The sequence below is a fragment of the Lonchura striata genome, chromosome 2 (assembly GCF_046129695.1).
Source record: "Lonchura striata isolate bLonStr1 chromosome 2, bLonStr1.mat, whole genome shotgun sequence".
NCBI lineage: Eukaryota > Metazoa > Chordata > Aves > Passeriformes > Estrildidae > Lonchura > Lonchura striata.
Window position 1 is genome coordinate 86,294,487 of NC_134604.1, and position 13,560 is coordinate 86,308,046.

General features: G+C 38.8%; 1 protein-coding gene across 14 annotated transcripts in view; it reads right to left on the minus strand.

Moving 5' to 3' along the window:
• The window catches only part of INPP4A (inositol polyphosphate-4-phosphatase type I A), a 107,756-nt gene that overhangs the window by 66,216 nt on the left and 27,980 nt on the right, over positions 1 to 13,560 (minus strand). For 7 of the 14 annotated variants that reach the window (XM_021546610.3, XM_021546609.3, XM_077781534.1 and 4 more), the window contains exons 1-2: positions 12,660 to 12,953; positions 1,997 to 2,041 (exon numbers count right to left, since the gene is read on the minus strand). The gene's annotated coding sequence lies outside the window, so the exon portion shown is untranslated. Of the gene's footprint in view, positions 1 to 1,996; positions 2,042 to 12,375; positions 12,400 to 12,659; positions 12,955 to 13,560 lie in introns of those variants that run through there. The other 7 variants (XM_077781531.1, XM_077781530.1, XM_021546602.3 and 4 more) reach the window with 3 other exon arrangements.

The window sequence follows — 13,560 nt, forward strand, 5'->3', positions numbered from 1 at the left end:
CTAAATCTACATCACTGGAAAGAAAATATTCACCAAAGTACCAAACAAACAGGCAAACAGAAGTGGTGGCATTGTCTTTTCCTTCTCTCCTATCTTCTCTCCAGATCTACTCTAACACAAAGTTTCAAGCAGGTAGTGCGATCTGACAAAAAATGGAGTGGGTTGCACAGCCAGGGCCGTATTTGAGAAACATTTAATTAGGATGATATGCTCTCCCTGTAGAGGAACCCCAAATGCTGGCTTTTAGCTTTATTATTATGGATTTCTCTGCAAGTGTGGAGACAGACCCCCACAGAGGAGAAGTCATAGCTGTCTTGGGGTAGAATAACAATTCTTTTTTAATTTCTTCAGCAAGAAACAGAACTGCATTTGATGGAGAGGAAGGCTTGCCTCAGGCATTTCTTTTCCAATGCAGACAATGATTATTAAAAAAAAGAAAGATACTATGAATGACAAGTATTACTGCAATTCCTTTTAAGTCATAATATAGCTGCAGGATCTGGCAATGCTAATTTGCTGCTGGCAACTTTATCCTGGCCTTCTTGGCATGGAGAAAGATCTGTAAGCGCATGCCTGATTCCTAAGTTGTTCTTCACTGAGCAGTTCAAGATGGCCAAAAGAAAAAAAATATACATAAGCCCCTAGAGCATCCTGTTGTGCAGTCTATTCCATTCTGCCCCAATTAAATAACTGAGTCCACGGTATCAACCATTTGCTTTTATTTCAGATGTAGGCACAGTCATGGCAGCACACCTCTCTAGACTTTTCAGTAATTGATTCTCAGTCTGCATTAAGACACACATTTAACAAAAGAAAAGTAATGCTGCAGGAGAAAGTGCATCTGCTGACTTGTCTGCTTGACCTTACAAACTGATCTCCCTGAGCAGGAGCAGGGGAATAATATCTCTGAGAAGTCAATACTGTTCGCCATTGACTCTACTCCACCATTCATTATTTGCTAAACTCTGTAAAAGGGCACTAAGGGCACTACATCAGGGACAAGGACACTGAAGTCCACCCTCAATTTCTGCATGCAATTGTAAGCATTACATTTGACCAAGAGTACTCTGTTACTCCTCTGACTACTTCCTACTCCCACATCAGCAAAACTTCCTCCCTCTACCAGAAGACTCATTTTATTAGTCTGCTTCATACTGCCTTGCAGTTCAGGCCACATCCCCTCATCTCATCAGTACATGTGGCCCAGCTTCTCTTACTCTCTGGAATACCAGAAGCAGCTGCTTAGCTCAAAACACAGCTGCTCTGCACAAAGGAAGCAAGAGGAGTCCTATGACTGAACTTTGCTTGGAAACCAGTGGCCAAGAGTCTTCTCCCTTCTGCTAACAGGAGCCCCTCCAGGACAGAGATTTCTCTCTCAGAGCCTAGTAATGTGACCATCATACTCTGCACCCTACCACACCACAGGACACAAAGCAGCTCTTTCACTGTGGAGAAGTAAATACTTGACAAATGTTTGTGAAGTGCCCAGGAGGGTTCACTTTCCATCCTGAAGGATGCTGCTGTATGCTCAATGACAGGCAGACCTGCCTTCTTCATCAACATCTCTGAATGTTTAAGGAGAAAAAGTAAAGAAAGACTGGTTTGTTCCTACGGTAGAAACAGGCAACAAATACTGGTCATTCAGCATAGGCTGTACTTGAACTCTCACAGACTTCTAGGAATACATAGTTTGTTCAAATGCAAACATATCATACTGTCACTAGCTATTGAACTTCCTTACCTTCTGTGGGCAATGCATCCAAATAAGAACAGAAAACCCCTGGCCAATATAATGAACTACTCACACTACAAACCTTAGGGTAAAAGCATGCCACTGGTACCAGAATGTCAGATTTTGTTAGTGCTTCATTATTTCCAAGGCTGAAAGTTCCTTTTGGATTTCTCTGCCTCTAATATATGATGAATCTTTGAATCCTTGCCTTCAGTGTAAACAGATCATCACACATTACAGTAGTACTCGCTAAAATTATCTTACCTTATTCCACCTTTCACAAACGAAATTCAGCATGTGTATCCAGTTCTGAAAGACACAAAAAGCACAAATTATTTCTGACTGAGTCAATCCATACAAACAAGCTAGTAGTATAGGATTTTTTATTTTTTGGGTGGGGGGGGGAGGGCAGAGCAGGGCAGTAAGTAATAATTACAGGAACTAAACCCAACTAAAAATATGTGGAAAAATGCTGAGTGTTAACATTTTATAACATAGCTTCTCTATAATTTGAAACAAAATCATTCATTCAGTTTCACACCTTCACCTCTTTACTGACACTCAGAGAGCAAAGTCTGTACAACTGGGAGGTAGGAAATAACTATGAATCAAATTTTTTATCTTAAGGTCAAAACATGAACTTATCAAATCCAGTACAATTTTTAACCTGAAATATCGACCATTTTGCTTCAAGAGAGCATGTTAGAAATCTTTGAGTGTGGTACCACAAAACTGTGGCAAGTCAACAGGTTCCTATGTGGAGAAAATGCTTCTCTATTAAAATGTACACAAATGGCAACCATATAATATATACAGTGAGATTAAGAAAGGTAAATCCTTAATTCACAGAAAAATGCAGTCATAAGAAAAGCACTCAGCAAAACATTACATTCAGGAAAGATTCATATACAAAGCAGTGTTCAAATACGTGATGCAGTAATCAAGATGCAATTCATCATCTTACAGCAAAACTAACAAAGCAGAACCAGAACTGAAGAAGTTAAAAAGTACTAAGATAAAACAGCATACTACAGACTAACAAGAACTTTTGCTACCAATTGGGAGCTTATCAGCTGTGGGGAAAAAAAAAAACAAAACAACAAAACAAGAAGAAAGAAAGCCTTCGAGTCAGATAACACAGCCACAAAAAGGGAGGGACTTCACTGGGGTGTACCAGCCAATGTGCTCCTGTTGCTACAAGAAGCAGCAATGAAACTACGTCAGGAACACTTGCTACAGTAAGCTGAACATCATGCAGCTCAGCCTGCAGCATGTAGAGAAAGGCTTGTGCAGGCACGGACCAGCCGCCTTCTGCAAAGACACTGCTCAACTCGCCAAAGGGGAAGCTGAGATGAGCTGCAATTCGCCCTTCAGAGATACATGACAAGGCCTTTCACCACTGAGGTGAGAAAAGTGTTAAGGTAAACAGAATGCTAACAAAGTAACAAATGTAAGCTGAATCATAGCAAGGAAGAAAGACTGTTTAGCCAAGGATAACCTTGTATTCTATATTATAGGAGTGTCACGCCAATGTTAAAACCAGATTTAACAACTCAGGAAACTGCATCCAGCCCTGTGCTTTTATGGACTCACAAGGAAAGCATCTAAAATTTCTTGCAAAATTATACCTCTTCATAGAAGTGGCCTGCAAAGCAGCTTAGGTTCTCTTTTCATTGTCCAAGGTGAAGGCAGAACAAACTCAATGTTCACGTCTATGACTGTCAGTTCAGATGAGAAGTTACAAAGCATTTAATTAACCCTGGCTTTTTGTCCTCCATGAGGAGAGAGACATTAACATTATATGGAGCTCTTTTCAGGATAAATGTGATATGAAAGTTATCAGAAAAAAAAGTAATATAGTATTCAAAATAATTTTTATATTGGCAAATTCAGTTCCAAAGTTCCAATTCAATATTCTTTATAACTTCAACTGCATTTATTTAGTATGGTTATTTTTTTCTTTTTCCACTCTAAAAGCAGGGCAAGTGCTGTGAAAGCTCCTAGATAACACGAAGGCTACTGTCAAGGCAAGTCATTGCCAGTCACAGTCACAAGATCAAGGATTTATACTGTGGACCTACTGCATTAATATCCTGTAGTATACTGTACCACCATTCACCTTCATGACATCTAATATAAAACTTAAAACTGGTCAGTTATTTATTTAATTTAAAGGAAGAAACTAAAATGGCAGAGATGATAAAGGAATATAAAAATTCTATTTACAATACTATGACAAAAAACAGATTAGTTCTATGGAGACAGCCAAATTCTTTTCAACTTTGTGGTTTAGCTCACATATCTGTAAAATAGAGACAATGAGACCTAGTAAATACATCGAGCTTCTTTGCTGCCAAGTAATATTCGTAACCTGTTCACTACCTTCAGCAAGTCACACCCACCCTGCAACACTGAGATTGGTGATGTGTTTTAAAATCAGCCATCAGTGAGACTTTAAAAAAAATATTTCAACTTCTGCAGAGAAGGCAAGACCTACCCCTACCAATCTCTCTGCAACTTCTGACCTCCTGCAAATGCCTTCCTGCTCTGCACCCCCTTCTGAAAGCAACTTTGGGTTTTCAACTACATTTCTAGAGACCGTCTTTAAGTCTTCCTCTCTGACACAGAATTTATAAATAGTGAGGCTTTTTCTCTCTCCAATCACTTATCCTTGCATCTCCTTACTACACAAAGTAAGGAGAACATAATTTCTCTATTAAATCTGCCACACCATTATACCAAAGTACTGCAGAAAGAGAAGTGCATGACACTATTTTCTGTAGAAAAAAATATAAGTGTGATAAAGACGAAACATAAAAATAACAGGGAGTATACATGCTGTCACTGGAAATCCCTCACTTTCTCCTCCATGTTCCCTTCTTCCTTCTTTCTGACTCACTGGATAGCAGCTAAATCATTCCAGGAAGGAAGGCACAACTAACGCTTTTCCTTTGCAATTAAATGTGGTGTCAACACCTCTGAAGGGTACCAGCAACCCATGACAGCAGGTGTGATTTTGTCTATTAGTTAATTAGGAAAAAACAGAGCTGCTTTGACTGAAGGTTAGCCTTGATAGTGTTTGTCCAGGTTCAGTCCAACATATGTGCTATTCCCTCAAGAGCTGTGCCAATCTAAACTACTGTCTCCCATTGCTTTTCTCTTCCTCATTTTTCCCCTCCTGTCTGTCAGCAAAACAGCACATGGTTGGTATTACCTAAACATCTTAAAAAAAAAAAAAATCCAAATACACAACATTAAAAGCAAACAAAAAAACCAAAAAATACCACCCAACTCTACCACCTCACCCAACTTCTCTCCAGAATACTTGGACAGAAAAAAAGAGCAAAACAGAACACTTTGCAAAAGGTACAATGCAAAACCAAAGCTCCTTAACAAGCTTGGGATGGGGAAGGACTGTTTGCTGATAATACTGGCAAATGTGAGGAGCAAGAACCTCTGAGGATGAACCACATGACAGCACAGCTGCAAACTAATGCTAATTCAAAGCAAGTTGTTAGACCCAGTGTAGCTCAGAAGATATTTCCTGTAAACATATTTTAGAGGCTCAAGTTTCCAATAATCAGCCTACAAACACAGGCAGCGTGTTCATTTTCTAGCAGATAGAAGGTAGAAAATACTGTGTGCCCTGCTGTGCTGATCTCCTTTGCCTTGGGGCAAATAAAATACTGCATTGTCTAAACTCTCTTGCAACTCTTGCAATACATTATTTCTTGGACTCTTTCTTCATTCCCCATTTTGAAATACCAGTTTACAGGAAACACAAGAATATAAAGAAGATAAACTCACTTCATTCTGAGCAAATAATTATTGTGATCAATATGGTACCTCTTTTTGCTATTACCATTACACCAAAATATACCCCCTCCAGAAAAAAAGTAAACATGCCTTGCCTTCATGTCACTTCCCCAAAATTATTTCAGATTCATTTGCATTATGTATGCAACCTGTACTGTGCACATTATGTACACAACATTAAAATTTTATCTGTTCTCAGCTCCTGGTTGTGAAGAAATAAAACACGTCTGCAACTCTATCACTTGGTTGCAGCAGTGCTTTAACATTCTTAATGCTAGGCTGTTTTTCTGGAGTCACAACTTGTCGGGCAGAAACACAATTTACTTTTGCTCTGCACCTGATTTTTATGAAAAGAAAATCATAGAACACAGCAATACCTCTCCAGGTTGAACACAAAGAGTCAGAACCCAGAGCATGACCCAACATTAGGTCCATTCCTCAACACTGTCAAATACACACCTCCACAAAGTCAGCCTAGATAAAGAGTCCAGTTCAGCAAAAGGGGAAGCCAGGAAGAGAAATTACAAAAGACAGCCTCAAGGTCAAAGGGGTTTGCACAAGTAGATCCTGTATTTCATATTCTATTTTACATACTAAAGAGAAGACATTTTCATTTCACAAGCATTACTGACCCAACCATTTGCAATGTGATGAGGTGACACCCAGGACCACTGTGCACCAACTTGTGAACAATTTTGTAGTAGTGTTGATAGTAAATGAATGGTGTCCAGTATCTAAAATTCTTACTCTCTTCTTTAATCTATTCTATCATTGTCACAGTAAGACACATTTTACTTAGCTACCAAATGCCCATAATGCCTCTCCCTTTTTTTATCATGGGACACAATGTTTTCAAGCTAGATAATATTTCATGGTAAAACTAAACATCCAAGAAACAATGGCCAGAAATTATCTTCATGCTGTGTAATCGATACTTTTCTAAGGATGTTCAGTATAACACAAATTCCCAAGATGCTGAGACATTAAGATGGGTTTTCCTTATTGCACTGACCTCTTGTAATGTTCATTTTATGACCCCCCAAATGCAGCTTGACAGCTCATGTAAATGGGAATATTGGGTACTTCAGCCATGAAACATATAGTACAATATGGAAAAATCTAGGCTGCATTATTACTTTTCATATAAATAGTCATGTTTACTGTGAAGGCTGTTTTCCAGAAATGTGAATCACAAAGGAACAGGGGAAAAAATCCAAACTCTAGGGAAGTTGGGAAAGATGTCATACTTTCAAAAAATATATGCTGCACACTGTAACATTCTTCCTTCATCAGTTACCACAGCCCTCCCAAATGCCTATTTGACACATACCTTCTTAACAATCTTTTAGATGCCTACAAATGCTGCTAGTGACAATAAAGCACTATGCTAGGAAGAAAAAGCTCTTCTCATTTATCCTGGATACTTGCTCATGACTGGAAGGGGGATCAAATCTTCACACAAATTGAGTCAAATTACAAGAGTTCTTGACTCCTACTTATCACAAATATACCACCACCTAAGAAGATCTTCTCTGGTAAGTGTTCTGTCCTCCATTTGTCTTTCTGCTAAATTTTACATAAAATTGCTATTTAAAGACAACCCTGGTTTTTAAAGAGACAGTTCTTACCTGTGCTAAATTTTTTCTAGCCCACAATAAAATCTTATTAACGGTTCCTTGTGACATTTTGATTTTCCATTAAATTAAAGACTATGGAGATGTTTAGGTATCTTAAATATAAATCCCACTATACAAAACACAGAAAAATCCATATAAAACACAGAAAATAACATGCACTCCTTCTTGAAGTATTAGGAAATACTTGCATCCCCCCCACCAGAAAAGGCAAAGCACTTACAAGGAAGTCACAATGAAGACAACATGGGTGTTGAAACCAAACCCCTCTCTTCCTCAGATCACACACACACACATAGACACTGGCAGCCTTCCCTCACTTCCACACATAAAAGGAGCTGTTGCCTTCACACTCTCCTTGTGCAAATGGAGGTTCATCCTTCCATGTGCCCAACCAGGCACCCCTCTCACTGCTCTCTGTACCCTGAAGGTGCTCATCTCTTTCCACTATAACCATGCACTCTGTCTCACTACACGCCAGCAAAATCTGCCTTTCTTACTATGTACCAGCAAGAATAGTCACTTTTCCAAGCAACTTTCCTGTGTAAAATCAGTTTTCTGTAGAAGTGTCAGCATTATAATATCATGTTCTCATCAGAATCTACAAAGCTATGGGACAATGATGAGAAATCTTCCTTATGCAGGCAAAACCACAAGGGCCACATTCTTCCTATTACTCACTACCTCCTGTTTACCAAAACACAATTGAAAGTCATCTATTTCTCTCAGGAACAGAGAATCATTTGAGTAACTTTTCCCAGACACCCACATTTGAGAGAATGTTTACGACAGGAAGAGCTCACTCTAGCCAGCTCAGTTGCATGCATTTTTATGTCACATATTTAGAGTCATAATATTGAATATTTAGAGTCATGATATCAGATATTTAATGATAGTAATACTTGCGACACAATCCTTTTCATACAAATCCATGTATCATACAGAGCTCAAAAGAGCTCTTCTTCCAAGGTTTCCTGAAACAATAGAGGACACTGTCAACATGGCATTATTTATTTCATGTCCTTTATGTGCATTATACAAATCAATATTTTACCATTTACTCCATATATCCTCAGGAGAAGCCCTTCCAACTGCTTGACAGAAATAACACTGAACCCTGGAAAAAAAATAAACCTTATCCTGTAAGGTCAGACCACTTGTGTCTATTTCTGAAAAGAGACAGAAGAAATCTTTTATAGCAGTATTTTAAAATTTTTATCGTTTGTATTTCAGGAATTTGTGACTTATAATACATTCACCTATCACACACAGGAAATTGGATGAAGTTATTGGCATTTAGACTAATCCAGAGTATTGTAGTACTGTCTTTATTTTTTTTAACAGCAGACTTGCTGTCCAAATAACCTCCATGCTCTGTTACTTCTGCCTGTAGTATCTATCTAAAAAGTAAATTTGAATTAAGGATCATGAACCCACTCCCTTTAAATTGTGTTTCACCTGAACATAGGAGTTCAATTCACAATTATGTGAGACATCAAGCCTACCAATTATGTGCTGTTTATTTAAGCTCACACAGATGAGTCAGAAGTACTCTGCTGCTTTAAAGGCAAAGCATCAATTTGAAACCAAAACTGAGCTAATCCCAGATTTCTGCATCCCTATAAAATACAAGGACAATTCTGCACAGAAATAACATGCCACCATAATCCAGGCCATAACCTCCTTTAACCAGAGCAAAATGAACTACCCTCATCGTTAAAACTGGCTCTGGCTCTGGAGCATGACAGGGGGACTACAGTCATGAAATCAAGTGAAAAGCCCAACCCTGAAGGCAAATGAAAGGCCCATCATTGTTATCCTCAGAGTATAGGCTGTACCATTCACTCTTTATTTAAACCAGCATAAGCTTCAAAATACACAAAGATTTAAACAGACAAAAAAATGAGACTGTGACTTTTTCTGCCTGATGCAAAAGCTGGTGCCACACAATGAGGTGGGAGCTCCTCTAACAGTTCAGGCCTTCCAGGGCAACCAGGACATGTTCACCACCTCCCTCTGTGTCCCCCTGCTTGAACTGCTCCAGGACTAAGTGAAGAGCTTTTCAGGACACATTACAAAGATTTAACAACTCTTTCCCCCTCCTCTTTAAAACCAGGCAACAAATTTAATCCCTCTAAGAAGATGTCTTCAGAAAACAGCCAGAGGGGCCAAGGAGATGCCCTCTAGATGCTTACACTTATACAAGACCTCAAAAATCACTCATGTAAAAATTTTCATCTCTAAAAATTACACAAATAAAATGAGAAGTTCTTCAACAAACAAGATGGTCCAGTACTGTAAAAGGTGCTAGTCATACTGCTCACATGCAAGGATTTTATTTCAATACAACTCCAGTTTACATGGGCTTATTTCAAATGTGCAAAAAAAAGAAACAAAAACTTTTTAAAAAACCCCAACTCATACAATTTTTTACATCCCTCCATTTTAAATTCCTATTTGAAAACAGAAATGCTGTGCTGTTCTCTGACAAGGATGTACTACACAAAAACTAAGAAGCTGCTTTTTCATACATTGCAGAGTCCTTTCTCAGGAAGTCTAATGTCAAACAGCATATCACCATAGAAAATATAGCAATTTTCCCCATTTTTTCTGGATAAAAACTATAAATCCTTATTCAGTGCATGAGCCATCTTTTACTCTGTGTAAAATTCAGCTTCTGACACAGCAGTGGTCCAGTTTGGACTGATCATTAGCTAAAACTGTAATACAATAAAAAAATATCACTCATATTAAAGATGCCTCCCATAAATGAAATTAATTGCAATGACAGGATTGGATTTCCTCTAAGTTCTTCATCAGTCAAGGCTAGTTATAAATCATTGTTAATGCAGCTTTTGTGTAAAATAGGAGAGTAAGTGCTTCCTCTCACTAAAGAATTTTGGAGAAATGCTTTCTTTTCTCTAGGGTCCTAATTTCTCTACATACTAGCCACAGCAACAGCTCTGTTTCCTGCAGCTATTTCCCTCTGTCATGGCAGGAAGAGGTAGAACAACATGCCCAAGGACGATGCCGCTGTCTGTTTTGAAATTTCTGCTCAAGGACTGAGAGAGCAGAACACATAAGAGATCAGAATTAATCCAGCAGCTGCCAGGAAGGCTGACAAAGGGCTCTGAGTAACACAGAGCATAGCCACAAAAGAAGCCACCAAAAAAAAAAGCAGGTCTTACAAAAGGAAGAAACAAATGAAGGACAGCCCTAACACCCCACCTGTTGTTCAGAACACAAGTAGCACAAGGAGCAAAAGGGAAGTGCTGAACTACTTGAGCTTTGTGGCATTCAAGGCTTTCCTAGGTGGAAAACCTACCAAGGGGAGAGAATCTACACCTGAGCAGCTAAAGTGAGAATCGAAAAGGGGGCTTAAATTTCAGCAGGAAGCTCACAAAAGCTTTAGAAAGGCAAAAATAACAAAGCATGGCTCTGTAGTAATGCAGAGATGAGGAAAACAGCCGTGACATCCTGTTGGTTAGGAACAGGAGGGGAGAACAGGGAGCTGGGATCTTCTGTTTGCATTTACAGAAAAAAAGGCCAAGGATATCATCAACTCTCACAATTCAAGTCCTGCCAAAAGTGCCAGTGAAATAATCCAAATAGCCTCTGCCACTTGTTACCTTTGCAGCCTAATACAAAGCTATCTTAAGGTAACAAAACCCAACTTTCAGGGTGCCTAGAGAGCAGACTTTGACAAACCCTGTCATACTTACTGCAAAATCCCTCCATAGAAGGATCAAATGCAGCTGGTTCCTTTGCACTTAACACAGATATTATGTACCTAAATGCATACTTCAAGGCAATTGTTTAAGCACAGTTCTGACACAATCTTAAATAACAGTAATTAAGATACAAATCAGTGAAAGAATTCAGACTGTAAAAAATGTTTTATTTCTACTTGTTTAGATCTGGGAGGAGAAGGAGGCTGTCATGTGCCAGAACTTTGTAAGTGAACAATCTCAAAACCAACCCTAACACTGTTTAAACTAGTTTGCATTTACAATGATGTAACATGAGAAATATTTAATATTAGAAACATAAGTCATTAAAATTAGTCAACAAAATTTTTCCTCTGGGAGTTGGGTATCCCTGACAGACATTGTTTTAAATGCTCCTCTCACACTGTAGTTCTCCAAGTTGGATGTCATCAGAAGTACAAAGATACTACATATGCACTAACAGACCTTACTTTCCATTTAATTAAGAAACCTAATCTATTTTAAAAGCAAATTAACACCAAATCTGGTTAATTCATAGCATGAAAGCACTGGACATCAGTAAATGCTATAAACTAGCAAACAGAAGAAGAACATAAAGTATGCTGTCGTTTTTAAATGCTACTAGTACAGCACAATATTTTTTACAGAGAAGATGACAGTCGTCACTTTTATGTAAATTCTACATGGAAATGAGTGGTAATTTCAAGTAACTGAAAGCAATCTAGGAAATGATCAGGTTTTGAAAATACCCTCATTCCCTCATTCTGAAAACAAACACAAGTGATCTGGCTTCCTTATTACTGAAAGCAGCTGCCAACCTCACTGTACTTTAAAAGGAAACTGCTTTGCAAACACAAAATAAATGGGGAATAAAAAAAAAAGAGGAGAAAATTTAAAAATTAAGATAAATCTACTACTGCAGTTCAAAACCAGAATCCCTAGCTTATGAAATATCTTGTGGGGAATATAGCAAATGCTCAAGACTCAGAGGATTCTACATGAGCATAATAAACTATACCAGTCTAACCTACATTAAAATTATAGCACCAAAGTGAATAAAATAGCAGTAAAGCCACTACAAACAAATGTTATACCTACTCTGCGTATGTCAACACTAACTGGAATATATCCCATTTTTTGCATATTACTAATTTTCAGAACATGACATATGTGCTTTTAGTGGCACAAGATGAAAATCACCCCAGTATCTTGAAGTACCACTTATAGTATTTGAAGAAACTGTTTACATCCAGGCACTGCATGCATTACATGCACAGTCCTAGCTTGAATGCTGAAGGCAAAACAACACAGTGGCTCTAAAGGTAAACAATTATTTTGCTACTTCTAACGCAACTGCATTCTTTATTCTATTGACACAGAAATTCAATAAGCAAGAACTAGAGGACAGGAGCACTCCCCAAAGAACAGAGACCTGCTTAAAAACTACTCGTTTTCCTTGCCCTACCGTCTAGCAGCACTGTTTCTTCAAAAGAGGTCTTCTGTCCTTAACATGGCTGCCATGCCTTACATAACACCAATGAATGAGAAAGTAGTTATTTTGTTTCCTAGGACACACACTGCCCATTAGCCATATGATTCTCCATATGGCACAGCAAACAGTCCAGATAAAGCTCTGCAGTAACACAGCTCCAAAGATCATCATCCTCTGAGAATAACAGCAACAGTAATTCAGACTTCACAAGCTCCAAATTCCCTTTGGTACATATTTCAATAAACAGGCATTCTTACCTTAAGAAAACAATGCTAATAATTATAGTGATGCTCAGTAGAGCCTCCTCTGTTTCATCTGTGCTCGTAAAAATGAATCTTGGTGCAACTGTCTGCTGCAGCAGGTAATCAATAATAAAACCTGCTTCTTCTGTTGCCAGAGCTGCTCCATCTGAACGCTAGCTAACGTGAACACTGTCAGTGTGAGTCATACCAGTGACTCAGAGCAGATGCAGAGCTGCAGGAGGAGTTTAAGTTTCAAGGCTTCCTCTCGCTCCAGCTCCCGCTCACACAGGCACTCGCTGCCTGCCTGTGTCTGTGTGTGCCTGCAGACTGCCCCCCCAGCTTGTTCTGGCAGCAGAAGTTGGATTTTATCTTCTGCATAATCTTGGAGAGTTGAGCAGTTTCAGTTTGTTTGTTTTAGGGTTTGGGTTTTTCCCCCCAGAATAGCAATTCTGCTTCTTCACTACAAATATATTTATTGGGAATGCAAAAGATTGCTCAGGAGACCAAGTCAATATCATGGTATGGCAGGTGATGCACTACTACAAGATACATGTGGGCTCACATATCTCGTCAAGAATAGGGGCAGAACTCAAAAAAACCAGGAAAGACTGTAAAGTGGAAGTATTGAGTCTGGGCAATATCCACTTATTCATGACAACTTCAGAGCAAAGTGTCTGATTTCATTAAGTACTCTGGGCATGGCAAATTTGATCTCAAATGCAGGGAGATGAGAGAGCCACAGGAAGGACTGTAAGAAGGGATGCACATGAGCAGAAGTGCTGTGTGCCTGACACCAGTTTAGCAGGGAAAAGAGCCTATAGGAAAAGAGAATAGCTGCATTATAAACTGGAACAGTGCATTTGGGTTTAGGGTTGAGTTCTGGCAGCCACCCCCACATGTATCAATCTCACCAGGC